Here is a 23173-nt window from a genome sequence, read left to right as displayed (position 1 = left end):
ACAAGAGAGGAGTGAACAAGAACAGAGCGGCAGGGATTTATTGATGATATGATGTCTTTATTAGAGGTGTAAAGATAAGGCTCTGGATCTTGGCATTCCTGCTGCCTGCTTTACAGGATCAGTCAATCTACAGAATCCCCCCAATTTACAAAAGACTTATTAAACAAATTATTCTTCACCACACTTGTAAAAGACAAATAATGCCAACACACATAGCACATTCACATGAATATAACAGTATACTACAATCAACTGCCGGAGACAAGAGGTTCCTATGAGACCTTCAAATAATTAGGGAGTAACCTTTGAAGTCTGCTCTTGGCTGCTACCAAAACCCGCCTGGTTAGCTCATATAGTTAAAGCACATCCTTCTTTCTCCTGTTGGCTGGATTTCAGAGCCTGTTTTGGCAGGAGATCTGCAGCATTCCTGGTTGCATCAGGTTTTAAGAAACACCTGAAATGCTGAGATGACTGCACACATTAGGTAACAGGGAATGACTGGGCCTAGGCCTCTCATTTATAGAGACAATTTTATGCTACTCTTCAATCTGTACTTGATTTATTTGTTAATCTAACTTGGTAACACTCTCCCTGATACTTAATCTTTTTCATGGCAGGGACAAGCTGTGGGTGACATCCCAGGCTGCTCAACCTACTGGGCTTTGCAAAATTGTGAGAGAGGAAGGCAAGATATGCAGCTGAAGTAATCAAGTAATCATCAGATTCCCTATCTGCCACACCTGGAGTTTGAGCACCTCACTGACAATCAAATGTCCATTAAGGAGCAGAACAAAATAGTCCCATCTTCAAAAGCAAACAAGAACACTTGTGAAGACAAAACGAAGCAGATGTATGAAGGAAGAACAAGAACAGAAGTATGCCATGTGCTCAGATGGGTTTTACCAGATGGTAGATAGTTTTCCAACACACATTTATAAACTTAAAAGAGGCTTTTTAAAAAAATAGTTTTATGTTTATCTGGTTGCTAAACTGTTGAAAAAGTTGTCTCACCAGAAATGTCTAATTGGCACCAATTCCAAATATGTGTTCTACAGGAAATTAGGAAATTCATGTTTTAAAAAAAAAAAAAAAATCCAGGGGAGAACAAATGTTTAGAAATATTAGAATGTCCTACAGAAAAAAAAAAAAAAAAGAAAAAAAAGGAAAAAAAATTCCTGTTTCTGAAAACTAAATATTACTTGAATCTGTATCTTTGAAGATGGAGTAAATTGCCATTCCTAGCTTAGATGAATCCTTCACATAATTCTTTTTTCTAAAACAGCTGAGGGAGTAACCCTGAACAATCCCTTAATGTAAATCAGGGCCCTAAAACCTGAGAGCTCTCTGGCAGAGTACCAGGAAACTCTGTGGTATGGATGTGACTTCTGTGGCATTTGAGACCCAAAGATTAGTAACCACAAGAAGCTTTGCTTTAGTTGCACAGAAATCTGTTATTTGGTAGCAGTGTCACAAAGTATCTTTTGTTGTTGTTTTGGTTTCCAGGAATCAGCACTTTCTAATAAAAATGAGTGAAAAAACATTCCATACACAAGCATACTGCTAGAAACTTTCAAACCAGATAATTTTCCTTAGAGTAAAAACTTAGTGAGTAATGATTTAATAAAAGACACTGTCTTCCCTTCACATGGCCAGGTACTAAGGAAATACACAGCACAAAGTATATTTGTGTAAGTCTGTATGTAGAAGGACTGGAAATAGGAATAAGTAAAAATTTGGAAAGACAAAAAAGCAAAAGATAAGTAAAATGATGAACACTTTAAAACAAGAAATTGGGGGGGGGGGGGTGTGTGTGGCAATGTTCCCTGAATTTTGTCTGTTACCTGAAAATTTCTCAATAGAGTTAAAATTGGAAGTGGTAGTAGAGACTGAACAGGCATTTTTATCAGCTTGGCATAGAGGGTACAACAGTAATCATCAGTGACTTCCGTATTCAAAATACTCCACCTGTCACTAGATATGAGTGGAGCTGCACTGAAATTTAAATGTTAAGAGGATTTGAGTCTGCATACATGCAGCTTCAGTACCAATTAAGGCATTCAAGTTACTTCATTCATTATGTCTTATTTTTCCAGTTCTTGAGAAACTGGTCACACAGAAACTATAATTTCTGATTTGCATTTTAAAAGTTAGTGTAGAAGAAGTGATGTTCTAGCCTTCATGAAGTCTTTGAGAGACTTCCCTTGCATTTCAACACTAACAGGATTTTTAGCCCTAGAATCAAGGCTAAATCTGAATTAAATATCTACCTTTAAGAGGAAAAAAGTAAGGATGATTTCAGACCTAAATGTTCATATTTTTCCTTTCTCCTGGAAGCATGACCCAAAAACCTATTTGGGGAATAAGTGGAAATAAAGGGTTTGTGTATTGCCTCCTCAACTCACAGTGCTGGTCTTGTTGGTCCAGTTGGCCCCTGTCCACTAATATTAGGAACATAAGATTTTGGAAGTCTAGATTCCAGAGGATTGTGACAAATCCATAAGAAAGTTGCACAGGGGTAGCTACCTCCCCTGTGCTCAAAACTATGAAGTCCAGTTTCATAAATCAGAGGAGCTGTTAATTCTAGGAAGAATTAAATAGATTTGCAAAGAGAAATTGAGACATTTAGAAGCCCTTGTCATCAAACTTACAGTGTAAATAACCATTGCTATCTGAAGAGAAATTTGAGTTCATAAGTGCTTATTTAGAAGGAATGTTACTAGCTTAATTGGTCAGGCAAAATTTACCACCTACTTAATTATATATTTATACTTCCCTTATTGCTTCTGGGTTGTCTGGATTCCCTTCGCCCCCTCACATATCAATTCTGATACCAATTCTGTAGACGCATTTTCAGATCACAAGGGTTCTTTATTAGAAAAGAGACCTAACATAGCTCCCCTGGCAAGTTTTTGGGATGTTAAAGCTATTACAGTCATTACTTGACTTTTCACTTCTGTGATCTAGTTACAAGTGAAGGACTGTGTTTTAAGAGCATTTGAGCCATTAGGAGAGCAGAAGGCTAATCTTTCCTCTTCAAGAGTACTGACTGTTGTCCCAGCAGCCCTGACTCTTCTTTATCTATTAGTAGTTCAAGAATTTCAGTGCATCAGGTCATTCTCATTCCACCGCCAAGGGGCAAGAAGTACATCCCAGTTGTCACAGCATTAGAAAAGGAATATGATTTATATGATCTAGCCATCTGTGTGCACTTAACCTCATTTCTGCTTCATCTGTGGCAAAAAGTCTTGATGTAGATCACTCAACAATGTTTTAGTCTTTTAAAAAATAAGAAACCTTCCATTTTCCAACATTGAGAAGTACTCTTTGCAAATCAGGAAAAAGTGTAAGATGGAGCATGCACTGATGGTAGTTTTAAGTACTTAAGTAGTTTTCATATGTGATCTGGAACACTAGAATTTTTCTTAAGAGATTAATTTATACGTGATTTATTCCATTGAAGTTTTGCATACAAGGAGTACATTGCATGTTTTGAAATACATTACTGTTGTAACACTGTGAAGGGAGGATTCTCCAGATCTTGTTCACCCTGTTGACAGGCTGTTTACCTCTATTGCAAGCTGTTATTAGGCTACAAAAATGCAATCATGTTTTGCATTGCACAGAATTGCTTTAAATTGGATTTTGATAATCCCCACACCTTTCTGTAAGCACCAGCACAAACACTGTTTTGCTCCGTTATTTTAGTTACTTTCTCCCAGTAGGAGAGAGCACCCTCTAATTGTTGTTTGGTTATTCTTTGCTTGATTCTTACTAACGGTGAGGAACTTCCTGTCTTTGCTCTGTACATTTTAGTACCAGCCATGGCAATAGAACAGAGGTACTTTTAAACATTCCATCATCTTCGTTACGGCAAAATGAAGGCTGTTTTTTGTCATTTTAAAACAAGCTATTCCTGCAGAAGGAAAGATTTCTCTACATGACACCTATATGTGATCAATCTCTCTGTCCACTGGGTGACACCAGCAGCCTGTCTGACATTGTTAGCTGTGCATAACACCACAGAACACATACTGAGAAGATTTAACCATAAAACTTCTTTTTCCCTGGTAACACTAGGAACATTGTCTTTCTTCTCTGGTGGAAAAGTGAGATAAATAAACAAGAAAACTGAAATGCAGGAAAAAAAACCTAAAACATGTTTCAAACTATGTGTAGTTTACAAGGCTGAAGGAGACAAAGTGAGAAAATACTTCATAAAATATACGATGAAATGAGGGGCTGTTGTACAAACTCATTAGGAGGACATGCTTTAATATGAATGACCCACAGCTGATGAAAATGATTGTGAACAGTTCTGAGTATCTCAGGTGACAAATTACTGAAATGCAGTTGATTCTGTCCCATGTTACCTTTTCTGCATTCCCATATGGAAATAATTTATCTGTTTTGAAAGAAAGATTGTGATAATATGCGATTTTTCTGGCTGATAAACTGGTTACTCCCTAGAACAGCTTACAGATTACTTTTTAAATTAATTTAAAGACATTCTCATATATGGACAACATTTCACTTTGTTTTTGCTGTTGATTTTGTAGATTTTACTTTTACTTTACCTGTAATTCACTGCTGCAAAGATTAGCCACCAATACATGCTCGATTTTAGTCCTCCTCTGATACAGATAAAAACAAAAGACGCATGAAGAGTAAAACCTAAAACCTAATAGCCTGTCAGCAAGGTCTTAATTACTTGTTTTAAAAGCTGAATGGTAAAGGCAAGGTGGCTGGTTCTTTTGCTTCAGCGAGAAGCTGGTGTTTAAGGCAGAACAGAATTTGTTTTTAGAAGGAATGTGTTAATAGTCCTTCCTATCAACACTCTCAATGTCTCTCAGATGGTAAATAATCAGCCCATGGGCCTATTTCACCTGGTTACAACTCCTATGGCCTTTCAGCTGATAGAGTGAACATCCCATACAAATGGAGGTCCCTTTGCTGTTTTCCATCTTCAAGCAATTCCAGACAAACTCACCCTGTCCTATGTTCAGCTGGAACAGCTTTAACCTACCAAGAGTGTTAGCAGTTCAGAATAGTTTGCCAGGACTGGTTTGTTACACCTGACCAAAGCCGTACTGCAGGATACTGACATTCTCTGAGGATAGGGGGGCACTGAGGAAACCTGCCTGAAGTAGCAGCTCCAGCTCTCCTTGTGTTATTATTGCATACAGCAGTGACTTGCAAATACCAGAAGAAAGATAAGCAGCTGTCAAATGCAACTCCGACAGAAGTCACAAATTAGAAAGGGTCACAGTCATTTCCAGAGCAGCTCAAAAGCAAAGTAATAAATAATATTCAGAAGTTCTGGATTCTAAAATAGGCTATGCTACTTTTCTGTTGGACAACAGCACAGCCTCTGCTGAAGATCTGGGACTGGTCTGATTGCATTTTAAAAGTAATATTCATAAAAAATGAAGTCACTACATTTAGGGTAGACTACTACTCCCCTTTTTTTTGTATTTCTGAAAAATTTGTCATGTGCCACAGATGACAAAATTTCAGGTTACGCTTGATTGTCTGGAATGTTCAAAGCTTGTTACAGATAACTCCAGAAGCATTGTGCAATACTCACTAATTGATAATCAGTTGGTGTATGAAATTAGTAGTCTGCTAGTTTCTCTGTGCAGAGTAATTTATATGGGGGAAAATAATCAGAATTATTCATAAAGATGCAAAATGGAAACGTTAGTTTTTAACACTGAAGTAAGAGATCTCAGACTCATTCATTGACAAATTCGTGAAAACTTTTGATCATTTTTTGTAGTGCAAGCACAATGTTAGTCAAAGGGTAAATAAAACATTCTTGAGATTCTGGTACACAGCATGTGACTGTCTTCACCACATCTCAATAAGGGATATAAATATAGAATGGCTGTTCATGTAACAAAGGACTAAATAAGCTTACAAAAGAGGCTAAGATGAGGTAAGAGAGAGCTTTATAAAGCAAAAATGGTGTGGCAAAGGAATAAGAAATAATTATTGATTGTTTCTGAACACACAGACTGATCAGACACATCAAGGAAGAGATAAGCAGTGAATTTCAAACAAAAGGATGTTATTTTTCTTACAGCACGTCATTAAATTGTGGAACTCTTTGTCACAAGATGTTGCCAGAAGGATAAGTGTGTTCACAATGGAATTAGATACATTCCTGAGGGCTAGATCTGTTGGCAACTGTGAAAAGTGATGGCCCAGACACAGCTTTTGGTTGAGGAAATCCCTCAGTTGTTAATCCCCTGGTAATTGAAGTCTTCTGAATTGTTAACTACTTATGGCTGATATGGATCACAAAAAGAAAGATTTTCTTTTAAATGTTGTTGCATTTCTCCTTCAGTTACCAGCCACTCACAGGGACAGGATGGTGAACAAGTTAAATGAGCCTTTAGTATAATCCTGCACATCTGTTTTTATACCAGTATGTGCAAGATTATTTCTTTAATTTGAGTAAGATTTTAGGATTAGGGAGGAGAATGCACAGAGTTCATGAGAAGAAGGTTCTTTACCTCTGAAGTCATCCTTGGCAACATATATCAAACAATTTTGTATATATTTTAATTTGTAAAGCCTCAGTGAAGCAAAACTAATGTTCCCAGGAGGGAGAGGTCTCTCTCAAACTGTGTAAAAGATTTAAAACCTACTTAATTTTACATACTTTCTTCTAGAGGCAGATAACTAATTTCCTCTGATCCTTGGAATTTCCTCAGATGAGCAGGAAAAAAAAAAACCCTTCAAAATTAAACACAATTGTCTCTGTGTAATAATTTAAAAGGTTAGCCTCAGTACACATAGGACAGAGTCCATCCTTAATTTCCTACTAAAATTATTGGTCAGCTAAATAAATACAGGTGAGTTTAAGAGAAGGAATTCATGGCCTCAAAAAAAAAAAAAATTAATTTCTAGTTTTAATGAACATGTTAAGCAAGAAAGAAATGCTGTATGATACTAAACATTTGCCTTTAGATAGCTTTCTATATCGTCTCTTAGATGCCTCAAAGAAATTGTTTTACAGAAGCATCACATTAACGTAGTTGCTCCCGGGGGCAGTTGTTTCTCGTGATTGTGGCATGTACTTCCTGCCATATGAACAATCCCACTCTCTCCCCCTGCCCCCCATCTAAAGATCTTCAGCCAGGACTTAACTCCCGTGCTTTCAAAATGTTAGGGAGCTGTGTGATTGAGGGGCAGGAGGCAGAAGAGAACCAACATTTTATTGTAAGAAGTGGCTTTTCAAAAAGCATTATTTGTGCTGCGTTAAAATAACCGAACACCAAACATTCCTTCACCTTTCTTTCCCATAGGATTTTCATTCCTATTTTTTCCAAAGTAAATGCCTTTTCTATGTAGTTTGCAATTTGCTAATCTATTTGTGAAGAAATTACGAGGATAACATATGAACCCAACAATAATAAAATGCAGTGTGCTTACATTCATACACATATGCAAAACACAGTGTTTTAGAAGTTTAAGAATGAACTAAAGCCAAGATACTTCTTTCCCCCATTGGTGCTGTACTGCATGGAACAATGGTTAAAATATCCTGAGAGCTGGCTGGGGGGCACTGGCATTAAATGGTTACATTTCTTACACCTCTGGATGTGACTGACTCACCTGTAGCAGCACAATTCTCAACAACTGCATTTTCCAGTTTCTGGAGCATGACAAACTGACACCAGGATGGGATGGAGAGGGGAAAGCAACTTGAAGTCTAATTCATATCCATGGGTCTGGACGTGTGTTCCTGTGCTTGAAGAAAGCAACAAGGGCTGTGAAACTTACTAAGACTTACTTAGTGTAAGCACAGATGGATTTGGTCCATTAGTCCAGATTCTCCATTTATCTCAAACAATGACAGAGGCCTCTCCAGCAAGCAGCAGAGTGCCTGGTTTGTGCCACTGGCAACCTGCCAAGTGTGAAAACGAGTCACAAGCTCACCAAAAGTGTGAGGAAGCTAGAAGAGGAAAAATGAAAAGGGAACAAAGCAGGAAGAGGAGAAAACTTGCCCTTGGCAATACCTGCTGCATTTGCCAGTAGTGGTGAAATCCATACATACCTGTAAGCAGACATCAGTGGGGAAATCAGCCGTCCAAGCATAGATGCAAAGCCTGGGAAGAGTAGGAGAATCCATGGCTGTTCTCCCACAAGATAGAAATATGTATAAGACTCTGATAAAAGGTTAGGTGAAACCAGTCAGACCTTAACCAATCCCAAACTTCTCCATCCCCAGACAGTGCTGTAGCATGCAGGTTTGATATGGGAAACATAACAAAGATTTCATTAAATCCACTGGTAACTTTTCATTGCTTTTACTACATGAGTCTAGGTTGAAACTATGGAGACAGCATAGTGATAAGGTGCAGTACACATTTATAACTGGTTGTACTAGCCAAGCTAATTTATCAACATGAGGAACTTTACGGTGAGGTTTTCATGATACTTTTAGTTTGAAAAATAGCACACTACCCTGAAAAAGGTGAGGAAAAATTACACCAATTCATTTCATTTCAGATGATTCTCAGGGTCCAAAACTCTTCAAAACAAAGCCTTCTGTAATTGCATTTGCCTTTCCGCCTTGCCAGCTTCTTAAGTGTACTCATTGTGAGACAGGCCGAATGTTTTGAGCTGATTCAGCAGCTTATCAACAGCATGGAAGGAATTTGTGCCAGTGAATTTGGACTTTTCTGGATTGAGGAGCTGGATGGGATTCTTCTGAGAATATAATAGTTTCTGCCATTTTTTGCTGCAGATAATCAATATGACAGTGTTTTTAGTAATTTTTCTCCAGTAAAATAATGCTTAAGAAATAAGCCCAGGATGTGGAATCCTCTATTTATACCGAGAACCTAACAGTACACGCATCAACTGTTTGTACAGTTTTATGGTTCATGAAAGGTATTTTGAAAAGGCCAGTCAGGAACTTAGAGGGAGATCTATGCTGCTTGTACTCTCGGTTTCTTTGATTAAGAATGGCATTCTGTTTATTTTGTGGTGATAGTATACTTGTTTGCTTATTAACCATTACGTTATTCACTATCTCATTCATAATTATTCAGCCAAGTAGCCATTAATCAATAATGAATTTTTGTTAGTGTCATCCTACTGAATAGGCAATTTGGTTTTCAGTTAGGCCGTTAGTTTAGACAAACCTTTAATGACAGTTTTTGTCTTTCTCCATAGTCTAGAAATAGCCTGAAGAGGTCATCAAGCCTTGCCATTTTTACCAGTACACAATCAACTAAGTCAGTGGCATTACAGAGACAAGAGATGGTACAGTCGGCAGAGCTGTAGACATCTACAAAACAGACCTTTACACTTGAATTGATTTTCTAGAGTCTTTCACAGCCCTTGGAGAAAAACAGGTGCTTCCACAGTGGAATTTATCTCCTTCCAATGTACAGTGGGAGTGGGTCAAATTAATCACATGCCGGAAATGCCTGTTTCTCTCCTGCGGGATTCAGCCTCAGGTGAGTTGAAGTCCACTCTTGCTGGTTAAGCTATTTGTAAAGCCTTAGCGATAGAGAAGCCACAATATCTTTACAAAAATACATCTCAATGCCTTATTCTCTTATTTCTTGGCAGTTTTTCCTATCTAGTTTTAGTTCCTATAGATAAAACCTGTTCTTTCTTGCTCTATTTACACAGACATGGAGAACAGACTGTTCTCTCTCTTTCTGTAGTAGGTCATATTTTTATGTCCTCTTCTGTCTCCCATAACTGTACTCCTGCACTCCATCTTCATGTATGTATGCTAAAGCCCAGGTTATGCCACCCTTCTTTATTGGTCATATCTTCTGGAGCTCTGGCCATTCCCCTTGCTTTCCTGCAGATTCATGCTGATTGATATGCATCTGGCCACTCCAGCATTGCTGAACTTACAAGTTATACTTTGTATTTCAGAGGCTGGATTGCTCTTTGCACACCTCACAATGATTAAAAGTTGTATGTCACCATCACCAGCACAGATAATCTATAATGTGAAAAAGACAGCTCAACTATCTTGTTTGTACATTACCAGCCCAGGAAGAGTGGTACCACAAAAGCCAAAGAGATAACAAAGCTTTCATTAAATGTATTTCAGCTACAGTGTTTACGTAAACTTCAGCCTGAGCAGATCTTAAAAAAAATTGAACATCTGAATGTGCACGCACATGCATTTGTCCAGTTGCCTCTCTAAGGGGCAGTTTGAATCAACAGAATTGTTTTTATGATAAGAGCACATGAAGTTTGGTAATCCACATGAAATATTCCTCGACAGAAGGAAGAAGGAAATTAACCTCAAGAATGTTGGTCTCGGTCAAAAAATGCTAGGGAAAGAGAACTTGTGATAACTTGAAGACAGCCCTAATTGACTTCTTTAGTCGGCTGGAATGATGCAGAAGGGCACATAAGAGGAAAAGTATGGGCTGGGCTGAACTCAGAAAATCCCTACTGTGCATTGCTTAACGTCTGCATTTAATATCTCAAAGTTCCCATTCTCCCGAAGGTGAAAAGAAATCAGGATGGAGATATATATGCTTATAAAACCAACCTACTGTTGCCAACAATAAAACACTTTTTTTTTTTTTCTTAATGTTCTGACATATTACTGCACAGAAGTTCAGAATTTCATCAGTATTAAAGTTCATCTTTGACCTTTCACCTTTTTATGTGGAAGAATTAGTCATAGAGAAAAAAAAAAAAACCCATTCCTCTTTGCCCTGGCTTAGTTATTGTGACTCTCTCAAGAATTTCAGTCTGGGGCTATTTGCCAGAACTATGTTTAGCTCTGAGAGGAGAAAAATCTCCTCCCCTCTCCAGAATGCCACCATCCAAATTTATCTCCCAGCTTTTACTTAAGATCTGGGGTTTAAAACACTCTGGATTAAATTTATCCCAGGAGGAGCAAAAGCTTTGCTATGCCAGTTTATACTTGCTGAGAAAAGTTGACCTTGAGAGCTGCTTGCTAATGAACCTTCTTATTTTATAAGTTCCTGGTGTTTCAGAGGTGAAGGAAGCCAGAAAGGTGTTCTGTAGAAGGTAAAATTATTACTTATGCCATAAAATGCCAGACTGTGATAGTCATGTGTTACAGAAGGCTGTAATAAGGGTGACAGAAACTGGAAAACTTTGGCTGGTAATGTTTATGTACCATGTGAGCAAAGCAAAGGTTCAAGCATACTTGAATTTTATGCCTGTGGTGGGAAGAATAATGAAATTCCTCCGTGTCATAACATCACAGAATTCACCAGGTGAATTGTAATGGAAAGGGTTACATTCCTCTGACAGTGATGGTAATTTCCAGAGGCAGTCTTCTCATTTATATCCACTTAGAAAAGTTTCAATGCAGTGTGCGTCCATGCATCAGATCATTTTTGGAACAGAGGTACCTACCCCTTCTATCAGCCTCTTCATTTTGTACGTTAATGGAACACAGGTATCAGAGAACAGCAGTGCTGTTTGCAAAGCACTCTGTAGGCAGTTCCCACAGTGGCAGAAGGTTCCTTCCCTATCTGCTTGTTATCATTTCCATCGTTAGCCACACTGCAACGCTGTCAGAGCTCCAAATGAAACAACACAACCAGTGTGCACCCCACCATGTTTTGGCAGTAGGATAATGCCCATGGTTACAAAGCCAACATGGGAGCAGTGTTAGGGCTTCCTCATCCGTGTGGCAGTGGAAGGCTCAGTTGGACAAACACTACATGTGAGGACAAAGCCAAAGTGCAAATCCCTGGTGTATGGAGCAGAGGCAGTAAGGATGGGCTGGAAGTGGCTGTGGGTTTCTTCTCATGTTCTCTGTGCTCCCACCATAAGCAAGGAAAGAAAATGCAGAACTGAGGGAGAATGATAAGAGAGACAGAGAACTTAGATACTGAATGACCTGTGTCATGAAAACCATGACAGGGAATGAGAGGGAAGGGGAAGTTATGGGAAGCAGGATGAAGCATTTTCAAAAAGAAAAAAAAAAAGCAGGGAGAGAAATATAGTACAAGATATAAGGAAGAGAATGAAATAAGAATAGGATAATTAAGAGAGAGTCGGGAAAGTTAGAATAAGTGAGTAAGAATTTGCCTCAAGGGTAAGAACACAGACATAAAAGGGTCTTTGTAGCCAGAGAATCAGTAGCTGAAGCCAAGTGCTAGTGTCATTTCCACTTGCTGATGTACACTCAGAACTGTAGTCCAAGGAGAGCTTATAGGATTCCCTTTTTATGATGCTGACACAGCTCCCAGCAGTGAATTTAAACAAAAGGACAGAGAAATGAGGATCTTTACCATAATGTGACATGTTGATGGAACTGTTCATCACTGCGCTGCTCTGAGTGCCCCTCTCGCACAGGTAAATAAAGCTCTTCATAGTAATGAGACTAATGCTACTCAACTGAAAGAAAAATGTTTCCAAGTAAAACAATGCTATAATAATTTTTGCCTATAAAACTGAAAAATGCATGGTATGTTTTTTTCCTCTCTCAGTTGCCCATAAGTAAAAGCAGTGTTCTATGTTACATTCATTACTGGTTATATGACAGATTTAACACATACTGGTAAGAAAGTAAGATGAAAGCAATTCAGTTGTCCTCTGGATTTCCTTCTAGTGAATAATACATCCATTGTTGCTTGAATATACATTACCCAGAAGTATTCATGGAGTCCTGCATGCTGAGAGCTTCCCTGAAGCAAGCCAGAGGTTTCCAATTGTTTAAAACCCACAGGAACATCCCACAACACAAGCAGCTTTGGATAGTACATCAGCTTCAATGATCCTTACCATTTCAAATCCAATTCGCCAGTTTTCTCTGAAACAAAGACTCCTTTACACTGCCAGAACAATGACATGTGCCTTCATGTCAGCATGAATCTGGCCCAACTATGTCACTGACTGAGAAAAGGCTATTGCTCTCTTCTTCCTTTTTGTATCTAATATTTCAGCAGGCTTTTCCTCAAGCCCTAAGTCTGACATCATCCATATGTTATATCTGTGTGGAACAGTCTTTGCAATATGTTGGGAAATTATTTCTCTTATTTGAACTTGCTCTGGTGATTTTGAATCTGGAGACATAGATTGGTGTCACACAATCACACAGATTGTGTGATACTGTGAATAAAACCCAAAGTGAATAGAAACACTCTGAAAATCCAGAAGGCTGCTTCCTTTCATTTGTTGACCTCTTACTACAAAATGCATCATTAACCCAATTTAATTAAGAATTCTAGCACAAAACAGAATTTGTCTTTTAACTCATCTGCTTTGTTGAGAATGTCATGATGTGATAGAAATCTATGAATGCCAGCTTCAGGAAACATTCAAATGGTTGAGACATCATGAAATTCACTTCAGAATCAAAATCAAGTTTAAAACCATGGAAATAAGAGTTGGAAAATGGATCTTTCTGAACAGCTCTGAATTAGCTTTAGTTTTGTGGTTCACTTCTCTAGGGAGAGAAAATTGCTAAAGTTTCAGATTTTGCCCACATTTTGAAAACTTTTGGCTTTGAATATCAAGCCTAGTTAATTCCTATAGGTTTATGATCACTTGCCAAAATAACCTTGGTCACCTTTCTTTAGAAAAGTTTCCTAAGAGATACAGTATTTAAACAAGAAAGTTCATTGCTACTTAAAAAAGTTCAGAAGTGGGATATCCTACTTTACTCTTTCATATTAAAAACACAAGACAACAACAACAACAACAAAGAAAAATGTTTCTTTAACATATTAAGAGAAAACCTAAATATAATAAATGATCAAGCCCAATTTCGTGAATCAAAATATAGAGTTTTATTTCGAGACTTAAACTCAGTCTCTAACAGCCACAATTAAAAAGGAACAGCGTTGAACCCCGGGTTTCGGCACTGGGTGAACACAGAAACGGACTCTGATCGCCCCGAATCTCCCCTGTTCACAAAGTGCGTCTCGAGCTTCTGGCTTTTATACAGTCTTTCGCTAAGGATGAAGAGCTACCTTGCTTCTCGTGTCCCTTTTTTGCTTCATCAGGTATTCATGTCCATGTCTCCGGTCAGCTGAATAGATTTCCTGGGGTGGAACAATATCTTGATTGCTTACTCTGGAGAGGTGTTTAGAGATGTAAAACCTGGCTGGAGCAGATAAGATACCTATCTGGTGTTGATCTCTGCATCTTTAGCAGGTTCATCTCCGGGGGGGGACACGTCTTATCTGGTCACTCCTTCCATTCACTGGGTAAATGAGTGTTCTGATGTTTTCCCGTCAGAAACGCCCCCCCCCTCCGCCTCATTTCTCAACCCTCCGTGTCCCCCTCACATTTCGCTTTTCAAATCCCAAGTACATTTTATATTTTACAAAGTTTAATTCAGACCGAACGCGAATTAACTTTATATTACATATCACACTAAAACCCCAAAAACAACCCAAAGTTGTTTTTCTCTATGTCTAAGGTACTTTCCTGTGTTCATCTTCAAATACCTCATATTATGACACGCCTAAACTGAAATGTTACCAGGAGGGATGGTGAGTTTTGAAAGTCCATGAAGCTTCATGCAAAATGTTGTTTTGTACACTCCCGTATGCTCTTTGGAAATCTTGGAAAGACTGGAAGGATCTGAGTTTTATTTTTTAATTCTTAAATAAAATAAAAATATACAAAAAACTCATGAAAGTTGAAAGTTGAAAGCCATAATAAAGTTGTAAGTCAGGCTACCTAATAACCCTCTTTGTTTTTCAATCTATCATCTTCATTTAGAATAAGAGGTTGCTCTGGCCAGTTCAGCATATTTTTTGGTTCTCCTCTTTGGTGGCAGATATACATCCAAGGAAAGCTGCTCTTTGTCAACTCTATTACCAATGGGTACAGCCGGCCTACTAAAGACCTTAAAAAATAGCTAAGACAAAGAGTGATTATCACGTGGGTTACTGCCAAGTGATTTCACATTCAGGTATTTTACTTTCCATCAGCATTGGTTTTAATCATTTCATTCCAAGACCTTTGGCTCCTTTGTTTAGTTTCTTAAATACAAAAAGCACTGTGACTCAGAGCAGCAGGTCCAGCAGTCTCAGTATCAAAGTACTCGAACATTTTTGGTGTGCTTACAAGTTCTCTATCTTGTATATTCCTTCCTGCCCCATTCAACAGTTCGGGCTGTCTAAACCCAGCTGCTGAGTCACAGAATCTTTACTGGTAGTTACTGTCACAGAGGAAACAAGAAAAAGAGAGGAACGTCCTGGACTCATCCCCTGTTTCTTTGTGCACGTCTGACCAAGACTTACTTGTTTTATGGGCTGCTATATTTCCATTTTGGCACTAGTCATAAAAATTTGATTTCAATTAAAGGAGCAATTACTTTAGCCAGCTGTCTTCTAGCAATTTGCTTCTTCATTTCATTAATAGTTGAGGGAAGCTTTAGAAACATAACCTAGAGAAATAGCAGGAGATGGTCAAATACCTCACATCCTCATACTGAGCATACAGCTCCTGGAGGAAGCTTTCCCAGAAAGCAAAGTGCTGTGTCTCTCTCTCTCTCGGAGCCCTGGCTCCATTTTTGCCTCGGCTAGCCTGAGACAAACCACAGTTGGAAGGATTTTTTCCTCATGGCCTTAAAGATCCCAGAGTGGCTGTGTACCTTTTCCTTTAAAGAGAACATGACCCCATCAATGGCAAAAGGAAAGAGTCTGCACTTGATTCAGGGGGAACTAGGGCTTTTTTCTTGGTCCTGCCCCGGCAGGGTCCGGAGCTCTGTCCCAGTCCCTGTCCCCCAAGCCAAGAGGATTTTTCCACATGGTTTCCTGGCTTTTATCCAGGGAGAAGGGACTAGAGGCAGGGCCAAGCCACTACCTAATCAGGGATAAGGTGGGAGTGGGACAGAGTTGGATTACATTCCAGTGTGGGAGAATGGGCAGGGAAAAGGAGCAGGGACAAACCTCATGATGATACATTTTCCAGGGGAACAGGGGATACAGAAGAAACCATTACAAAACCCAATATAAAAATGAAATACAATATAAACCCAAATAATGCACAACAACAGTAAAGCATCTGCTGCAACAGTTAGGTTTCTCATAGAAGTTTTCAAAGCAGAAATTAAGACAGGCAGGAAAAGGAAACAATTGCAACTTCTGCAATTTTTTTACTGCATGGCTATTGGGAACCATATAATTATTTTCAATTTAAAGCTGATGCAAGCCAGTAATCAAACTGAAACTTTAGAATGCCTGGAATGATTGCAAAGGCCACTGTTTTCCACTGTTGATTTAACCAATACATCATGCAGGTGATGATGATGATGATCTTTTAAGCTACTGTTAATAGCTAAGAAGCAGGTGATAACAGTGACAAGAAAGAAGAACACAATATAGGCCAAAATGAATTGTGCAGTCTTTTGCTGAGCTGCTCTCAGCTAGCTTAGACAGGTCATTTTACTTCTTTCTAACTTAACAAAAGAAAGTATTTCATTTATATCGAACAATGGCACATATTATAGTTGCAGTCCATACATCTCTGAAGGAGGTTTGTCACTTCATGTGCACACAAAACAAATACTGGAGCAGTACAGAAGTCAGGGATTAAATATAATAGATAACTAAAAGTAGCATTTTCAAACACATTAATTACTGGCCTACCATGCTTTCTCTCCAAGTCATGTCCTTCACTGAAGTCTGGACAGATCAGATTTAGGCTGAGTGGTTTTGCAAACACTTCTGCGAGTGATTGAAAAGGCTACACTGGCCTGTGGAATTCCCTGTGCTAGTTCTCACCTACACCAGAATTTTCCTTAATATTTTCCACTGCAGCATCATCCCTAAATGCAACTTCAGAAGCAAATAGCAAATGCATGCAGTTGCACAGACAGGTATTGGCCTAGTATAAACCTACATATAAGCCAAGATAAAATCTTGCACATGGCCAGAATGAAATAAGCTAAGTGATCTATCAAGTCCCTGAAGGTGTCCAGCACTTCTCAGAATGGCTTAATACTAGCGAGACAACTTCTCTGGACATGCTTTGTAAAATAAAAGGTTTTAATAATGACAAAAATAATAAACATCATCAAATCAAGAAATATAAGTCAAATGCTGTGGGAGCCCCAGAACACTGTTGTATTCTGTTGGAATGGTTTATTCTTGCTTCCCCTATATTTCATGTGTTAATGGTTTACCCCAGATTTTGTATACTCCCTTTTGTTCCCTGTATAATTATTCCACACCCTTTGTTCCAGCACCTTCCTTGTCCATCATCTAAACTCTGCCTAAACTCCCTGTCAAGTTACCGTAAAACCTATCCCTTTTATCCAGAAAGTTCTATGTCTGTTATGTATCCTTTGAAACCCGACTGGACTCTGTAACACAATCCCTCCCACAGAGTAACCCTATTGGTTTCCCCAGTTGTACTGTCCTCCCCTCTCCTTGTCCCCAGTTGTATCCCATTGGTTAATGGTTTTTATCTACCCCTGTTACACCCCCTGCATAAAACCCTGTGACATGAGTGCGCCTTGCCTTTTCTTCTCTTGTGGACCCATTCACAATAAACACATGGATTTATCCCAGAGAAGGTCTCCTTGAATCCTTTACCCAGGTCTTCATGGATGCCTGGCACTGAGCCAATTACAATAGGAAGACCATGGAAAGTTCTAGTTTAACTTCCTTACGTGTTTAGTGGTAAACGGAAACTTTTTTCCTTATATAGAAGCACCTGCTCGGGTGTTGGGGTGCATTCCTACAAACCCATGTCAGGTGTGTTCAGAATCAGCATGGTTATTCTACATTTGTGTTTCTGCTTCTTGCTACTACAACACCATGACAAGAAATCCTTAAATGGACTGGGATATTCCATGGGGTTCTTTCATGCACAGATGCAACTGTGGCACAGGAATAGTTTTAATGAAGGAGAGGGTGATGAAGTCTGTCTGAAAACCAAGGTTAGGTGACATAGCTATTTCCATATACTCTACCCTAATTATAAAGATGATGCTGAAGATGAGATTAACTTCATCCTTAAACTTCCAAGAGCAGAAGCTTCTGGTATTTTTTCCATCTTCCCAGCTGATCTCCTAGCCTCAGAAATTGCCAGATACTCAACACACAGATGCATGTACATGTTCTGTTCACTTCCTTTCTTTCAATAGTTTGGGCCCACTATACAGGATCTTTGAACTCTTTCTTCCTGCATATCATTTGGTGGGGAAGAGATCCTATTGAGAGCTCCAGGTTAGGGAAGATACCGCACAGCTAAAAAGGAATTGGTATCAGTGAAACACTGAAAATCTTGCTTTTCACTGGCAGGATAAAAAAAAGCACTATCATTTCTCTATCTGTTCATGGAGTGATTTCTTGTGAGACAGCATTTTCTTGTTTGTAAATCAGCTATTTCTTTAACTGAAGTAAGCAAACAGGTCCAAATCTGCATTCATTTTTTTCCTCTCTATTTACCTGTAAAATGGATTAAGCATGGAGATGGCACAGACTGACTTGACTTAAATTGATAGCCATAATACTAGGAAAAAATAACCCTTGGAATCCTCTTCCAAATCTCCAAAATTTGCTTCCCTCAGGAAGTCCTCTAATATCTTAGCAAACATAAGCAGAAACAACCATCCATAAGACTTCCGAGCTTTATCATTCAGTAATTTTTTTGTGTCTTGTCTATTTGTTTATACCTTGAGAGTCCCATTCCAGGTTTCTTCTTTAGTATATTATAAAAGTACAGACTATGCTGCAAAATTAAGCTTAATACAATAAAGGTGATTACATGTTGGGATCAGTGGAACAATATAATAGAAGTCTGAATGACTGACTGGCTTTTTAGGACTGGTCTGGATCCCCCTCAGGCTGACCCACTACACTAGATCAGGTTACTTGATACGGTGTGAGTACTTCCAATATGAAGCAGCACAGGAGAAGAATGAGAAGAACAGGTTTTAATGAAAGAAAGAAGAAACACAGCAATACAACTGATACAAAATGTACACAATATAACACAATAGTCTAATAAATTAGCAGAAAACTTGAGAAACAGGAAGAAAGTTTGGATGGTTGAAGAAAGAGGCTTGCTCAAAAAGATACAATCTGAAGTCTTCATAAGATATAGATACATTCTTGGCAGTATAGGAAACATACAATTCTAACATAGAAAATATTGACTGAAGTGGTAGTATCAATTCCTGAAGAATATTTGTATATAGTATATTATGAAGTATACACACAGGCTAGCATCCAATAAGTCTCCAAGTAAAGGAAAACATTATGGATTCCTTTTTGGTAGACAGACATCTCCTTCTAACAGCAACAACTGGATCTGTTCGGTATTCAATATTAAAACAAACACACAAACCTGAAAACAGCAAACAGTATACAAGACCTCTTGCACAATTAATTATGCACCAATTTGGCAGCAAGATTCAAAAGATAAGAAAAAAAATACTCTTCCCTCACCTCTTGCCTTTCATGATCAAATTATTTCCCTTCTTCCTAGTAACCTTTTGAGCCTGCCTTCCCGAGGATGTGAATTAGGCGAGAACGGATCATACCTAAGTGAGAAGACCGGTCAATAGCTGTTAACCCTAAAACCAGATCAGGGAATGTTTCCAGGAAGGTGGGTATCAGCCACAGCTCCTAACAGCAGAACACAGCCTTTGATACATTCTGATACAAAAGTCTAAGCATTACAAAAGAACCAAAAAGCTCCAGACAGAAGGAGCCACTCTGTCTTGTTGCCACTCTTTTGGCGCTTTCAAAGCCTACAAAAGAAGTCTGTCTCTTAGGAGTCACACACAAATAGAATACATCTCCTGCAGACCACCTTAGCCCCATTCCTGGATTAGAGATCTATCTGCTACCAGTGTCCTCAACTGACACATTATTTTCTTCTTAAAGCCCCATCTACACAGGCATTTAGGTGATGCTAAAAGGGTTTTACCAACAGCTGCCACAGCACAGAGGTCTCTGAAGGATAATGGGAAGGTACAACTGGAAGCATATGACACTCAGAAAAACATTCTTCAGTCATCACTTATTCAGAAAAGAGTAACCAGTGCTCATTACTAAAGTGCTTGTACCAAGGAGTCAGCAAAAAATACTGCAGAAACTATTGCCAGGACTGCTAAAAATTAATTTCATCTTCAGGATGAAAGTGGAATTATAAATAAAATTCTGTATTAAAAAATCAAGCAAAGTGCTCATACAGCATTTTTGCATCCCTACATAAGCATTCTCTATTCCATTCAATCACTATTAATTGGAGGATGGATAAGCCACTTCCTCTCCACCTAGGCAACTGTCAGGGACACAGGATAAAGAGAAAAAGTGATACAAGCATAGTGAGGCAGATTTTTTATTACAGATGCTGAAGAAATTATAGCAACAAAAAGGACTTCAAAAGTGGTTAGCATTACAGTTGAGATAACTACTTCTGAAACTGGGGAAACCCAGGCACAAATTTTAAAATGGCTTAAAAATAATCCTGGTGATGTACACAATTAAATATGTAAAAAAGACTTTAGGTCCTAATTCATATCCATGGGAAAGAGAATGGACATAAATGAAAAGTACAAAAAAGAGAAACAAAATAATTTGGGAAAATATCATAGGCAGGAAACCCTATCACAACAAAAGGTCAGCATCCAGGAATGTCTTCCTTCTACTGCCTACATCCAACCCAGAACCCGAGTTCTTGGAGCCCTAGCATAGCCAGCCCCCAGGCTTCATACCTGCTTTAAGGACCTGCTGATCTAAGCCTCCTTGAGGCCGATCACATGAACTGTGTTTAAAGCAGCATCAGCAACTGACAGGGCAGGTGCAGGGGAGACTCCACAGAGCTGAAGCACACGGGTTTTCAGTGCAGTCCAAGGAAGACTTCACACAGAACTTAGAGATGCCGAGATTGATTACAGCTTGAGAGAGCAGTACCAAGTCTTTCTGTGGAAATGAAATGTAGATAAAATGGAGGCTTTAAAAAAAAAGCTGCTGAAGACTACTAGTCTGGTGAGTGTTTCCTTGTCTCCACATTGACAAGAAATTGTGGATCCTTACCAGTGTCTGCAAACTTCAGAATGTAGCATGTGATTTCCCTCTGTAGCCCTGCCAGAAGTCTCTTGCTGCAGTTTGTTCTTTTGAATATTTCCTCTTACATTTTAGCTCTCATTTATTAGCCAATTAAGCAGCAGCTTATCAAGATCGTTGTCTTTCCCTTCCCTGTGGTTCCTTGGCAATCTATACTGCTTTTAGGCCCTGTTTTGGGAAATGCTAAGACTTAGCAGGTGAAAGATGTTAAGGAACATGTTGTTTGTTTACACATTCAAGACAGGGCAAATGGGCATACAGGCACTCAGGTGCATACAGCAGCTCAGGTGCCTAGCCTTGATAAGTGAAAAGAAAGTGAAGCAGCTCTTCTAATAAAAGATGTAAAATCAGGTTTAAAATACTTCCACACAGTCTTATTGGTAAAATGCAATTATTTTGCCTTTGGATAGCAAGAATCAAGTTACTGTTTACCTTTCAAGTAAGTAACTGAAGTTATATAACTGAAATTTTCTCATATGGTTTTATATGAGAAAAATACAACCTCTTTGCTAGACAAGCCTTGCAGTGGGATACCTGTCAATACACATTTACATCATAAAGGGGTGTGCATGTATATATATGTATGTATATAAACACATATATATATATATATTTGTAAAGCTTATTCAAACCCCTTAAATTAAGAAATAATTTGTTTATGCTCCTCAATAAAATTTCAAAATGGTTCAATTCAGGGAGATTTAGTAATACTTGTATTCTGAAAACACATGCTCTTCACCCATGGGAAAGGTTTAGGCACAACTGCTAGATCCCAGTGCTTCCTGAACTCAAGGTCAGGCAGCTGTGGAGCCAAAGCACATTGGCATAGCAGCTGGAGCGTACACGGTCAGCTCCTACTACTGAAAGCAAGCTTGTTTAGGGGAAGGCAGACTCAGCCCTGACTCTGCCACCCTCCTGTAGGAATGAGCAAGTAAGGCTCACGTAATGAGGAACATGTGTTCAAGGGTCAGTCTTGCTGAGGAGGCATTACCATCTTATAATCATTAAGGAGGGAAGGAAATTCCTGGGAGTGAATGTTCTGAAGTGCAGGAAGAAATAGGAGGCCAGGTTGAAATGTAGGTCAAAGCTTCCTGAAAGGAATGTCAGAACAGACATTGCACCAGCTCTAAGAACCCTTCTGTTTATAAGTTTATGACTGAGAATGTACAGCAGCACCTTGTTGTGGATTCCCTCTAGCCTATCATTTCATGAAGTTTAGACAAAGCCCTCAGAGCTGAAGGAAAAAGAGTGGCCAAATTCCTCAGCAATTGGCAGCAGAACACTGGAGAAGAGCTGAAGGCAGGTAAGAGGGAAAAGAGACAATCAGAGAAAAGGACAGACCTAGTAAAAACTGGAGCTTTGAAAGACACCTGCAGAGTCATTGCACCTAGCTCAGCACTCCTGTGGTCACCCCCCTTGGCAGAAGTGGTCACACCAGAAGAGCTTCTCCGGCCCAGGCCCCATCTTTTGCAGTTTGGCCACTAATGTTTGAGTTTCTGTTGAGGATAACTTACCTGGTGCGTTACAGATAGTCCCACAGGTGAGAAACTAACTATAAAACCTTCCCCAATTGGTTTGTGTGGCCTGTGGAAACGTGGGAAGGAAAAACTTCAAGAGTGTGATTGTGATGCTGCAATAGAGGAAGACAGAAAATAAACCCAAAATGCTTCTGAAGCATCCTGTTCCTATTTAGGTTTCCCTCAGCACTGTTCTGTGATCACTGCAAGCTTTGTGGACCTCAAGCACACAGGTGCCTGCAGACCACCCGTGAACACTCACACTGGGACATGAAAAACTTGGACTATGTCATACTGAGCAGTGCAGGAACAGCCAACATGAACTTGTTTAAATTTCACCAGCTGTGCCTTTGGATGAAAGATCTACGGGACAGTTTGTAGATTTCTGGCTTTTATCCCATAATACAGTTAAAGTCTATTATTATTATTGAAACACACGTATCAAACATTATAAATAGCCCACATTTATGGTGCTTCTATTGAGATCGACTACATGATTCTCTGTCAGTAATGGATACTGAAGATACACTGACATGTCTCTTTTTGTTTAGGAATTGACTTTTCTTTAATAGCACAAAGTAAGGGAAAGGACCGGTCACTCTCTCCTTTGGAAATCTGAGATTATTTTCAGTTCTCATCCATGCA

Source organism: Hirundo rustica, chromosome 4 (genome assembly GCF_015227805.2).
Source record: "Hirundo rustica isolate bHirRus1 chromosome 4, bHirRus1.pri.v3, whole genome shotgun sequence".
Classification (NCBI taxonomy): Eukaryota; Metazoa; Chordata; class Aves; order Passeriformes; family Hirundinidae; genus Hirundo; species Hirundo rustica.
Note: the sequence above shows the minus strand (reverse complement) of the source record.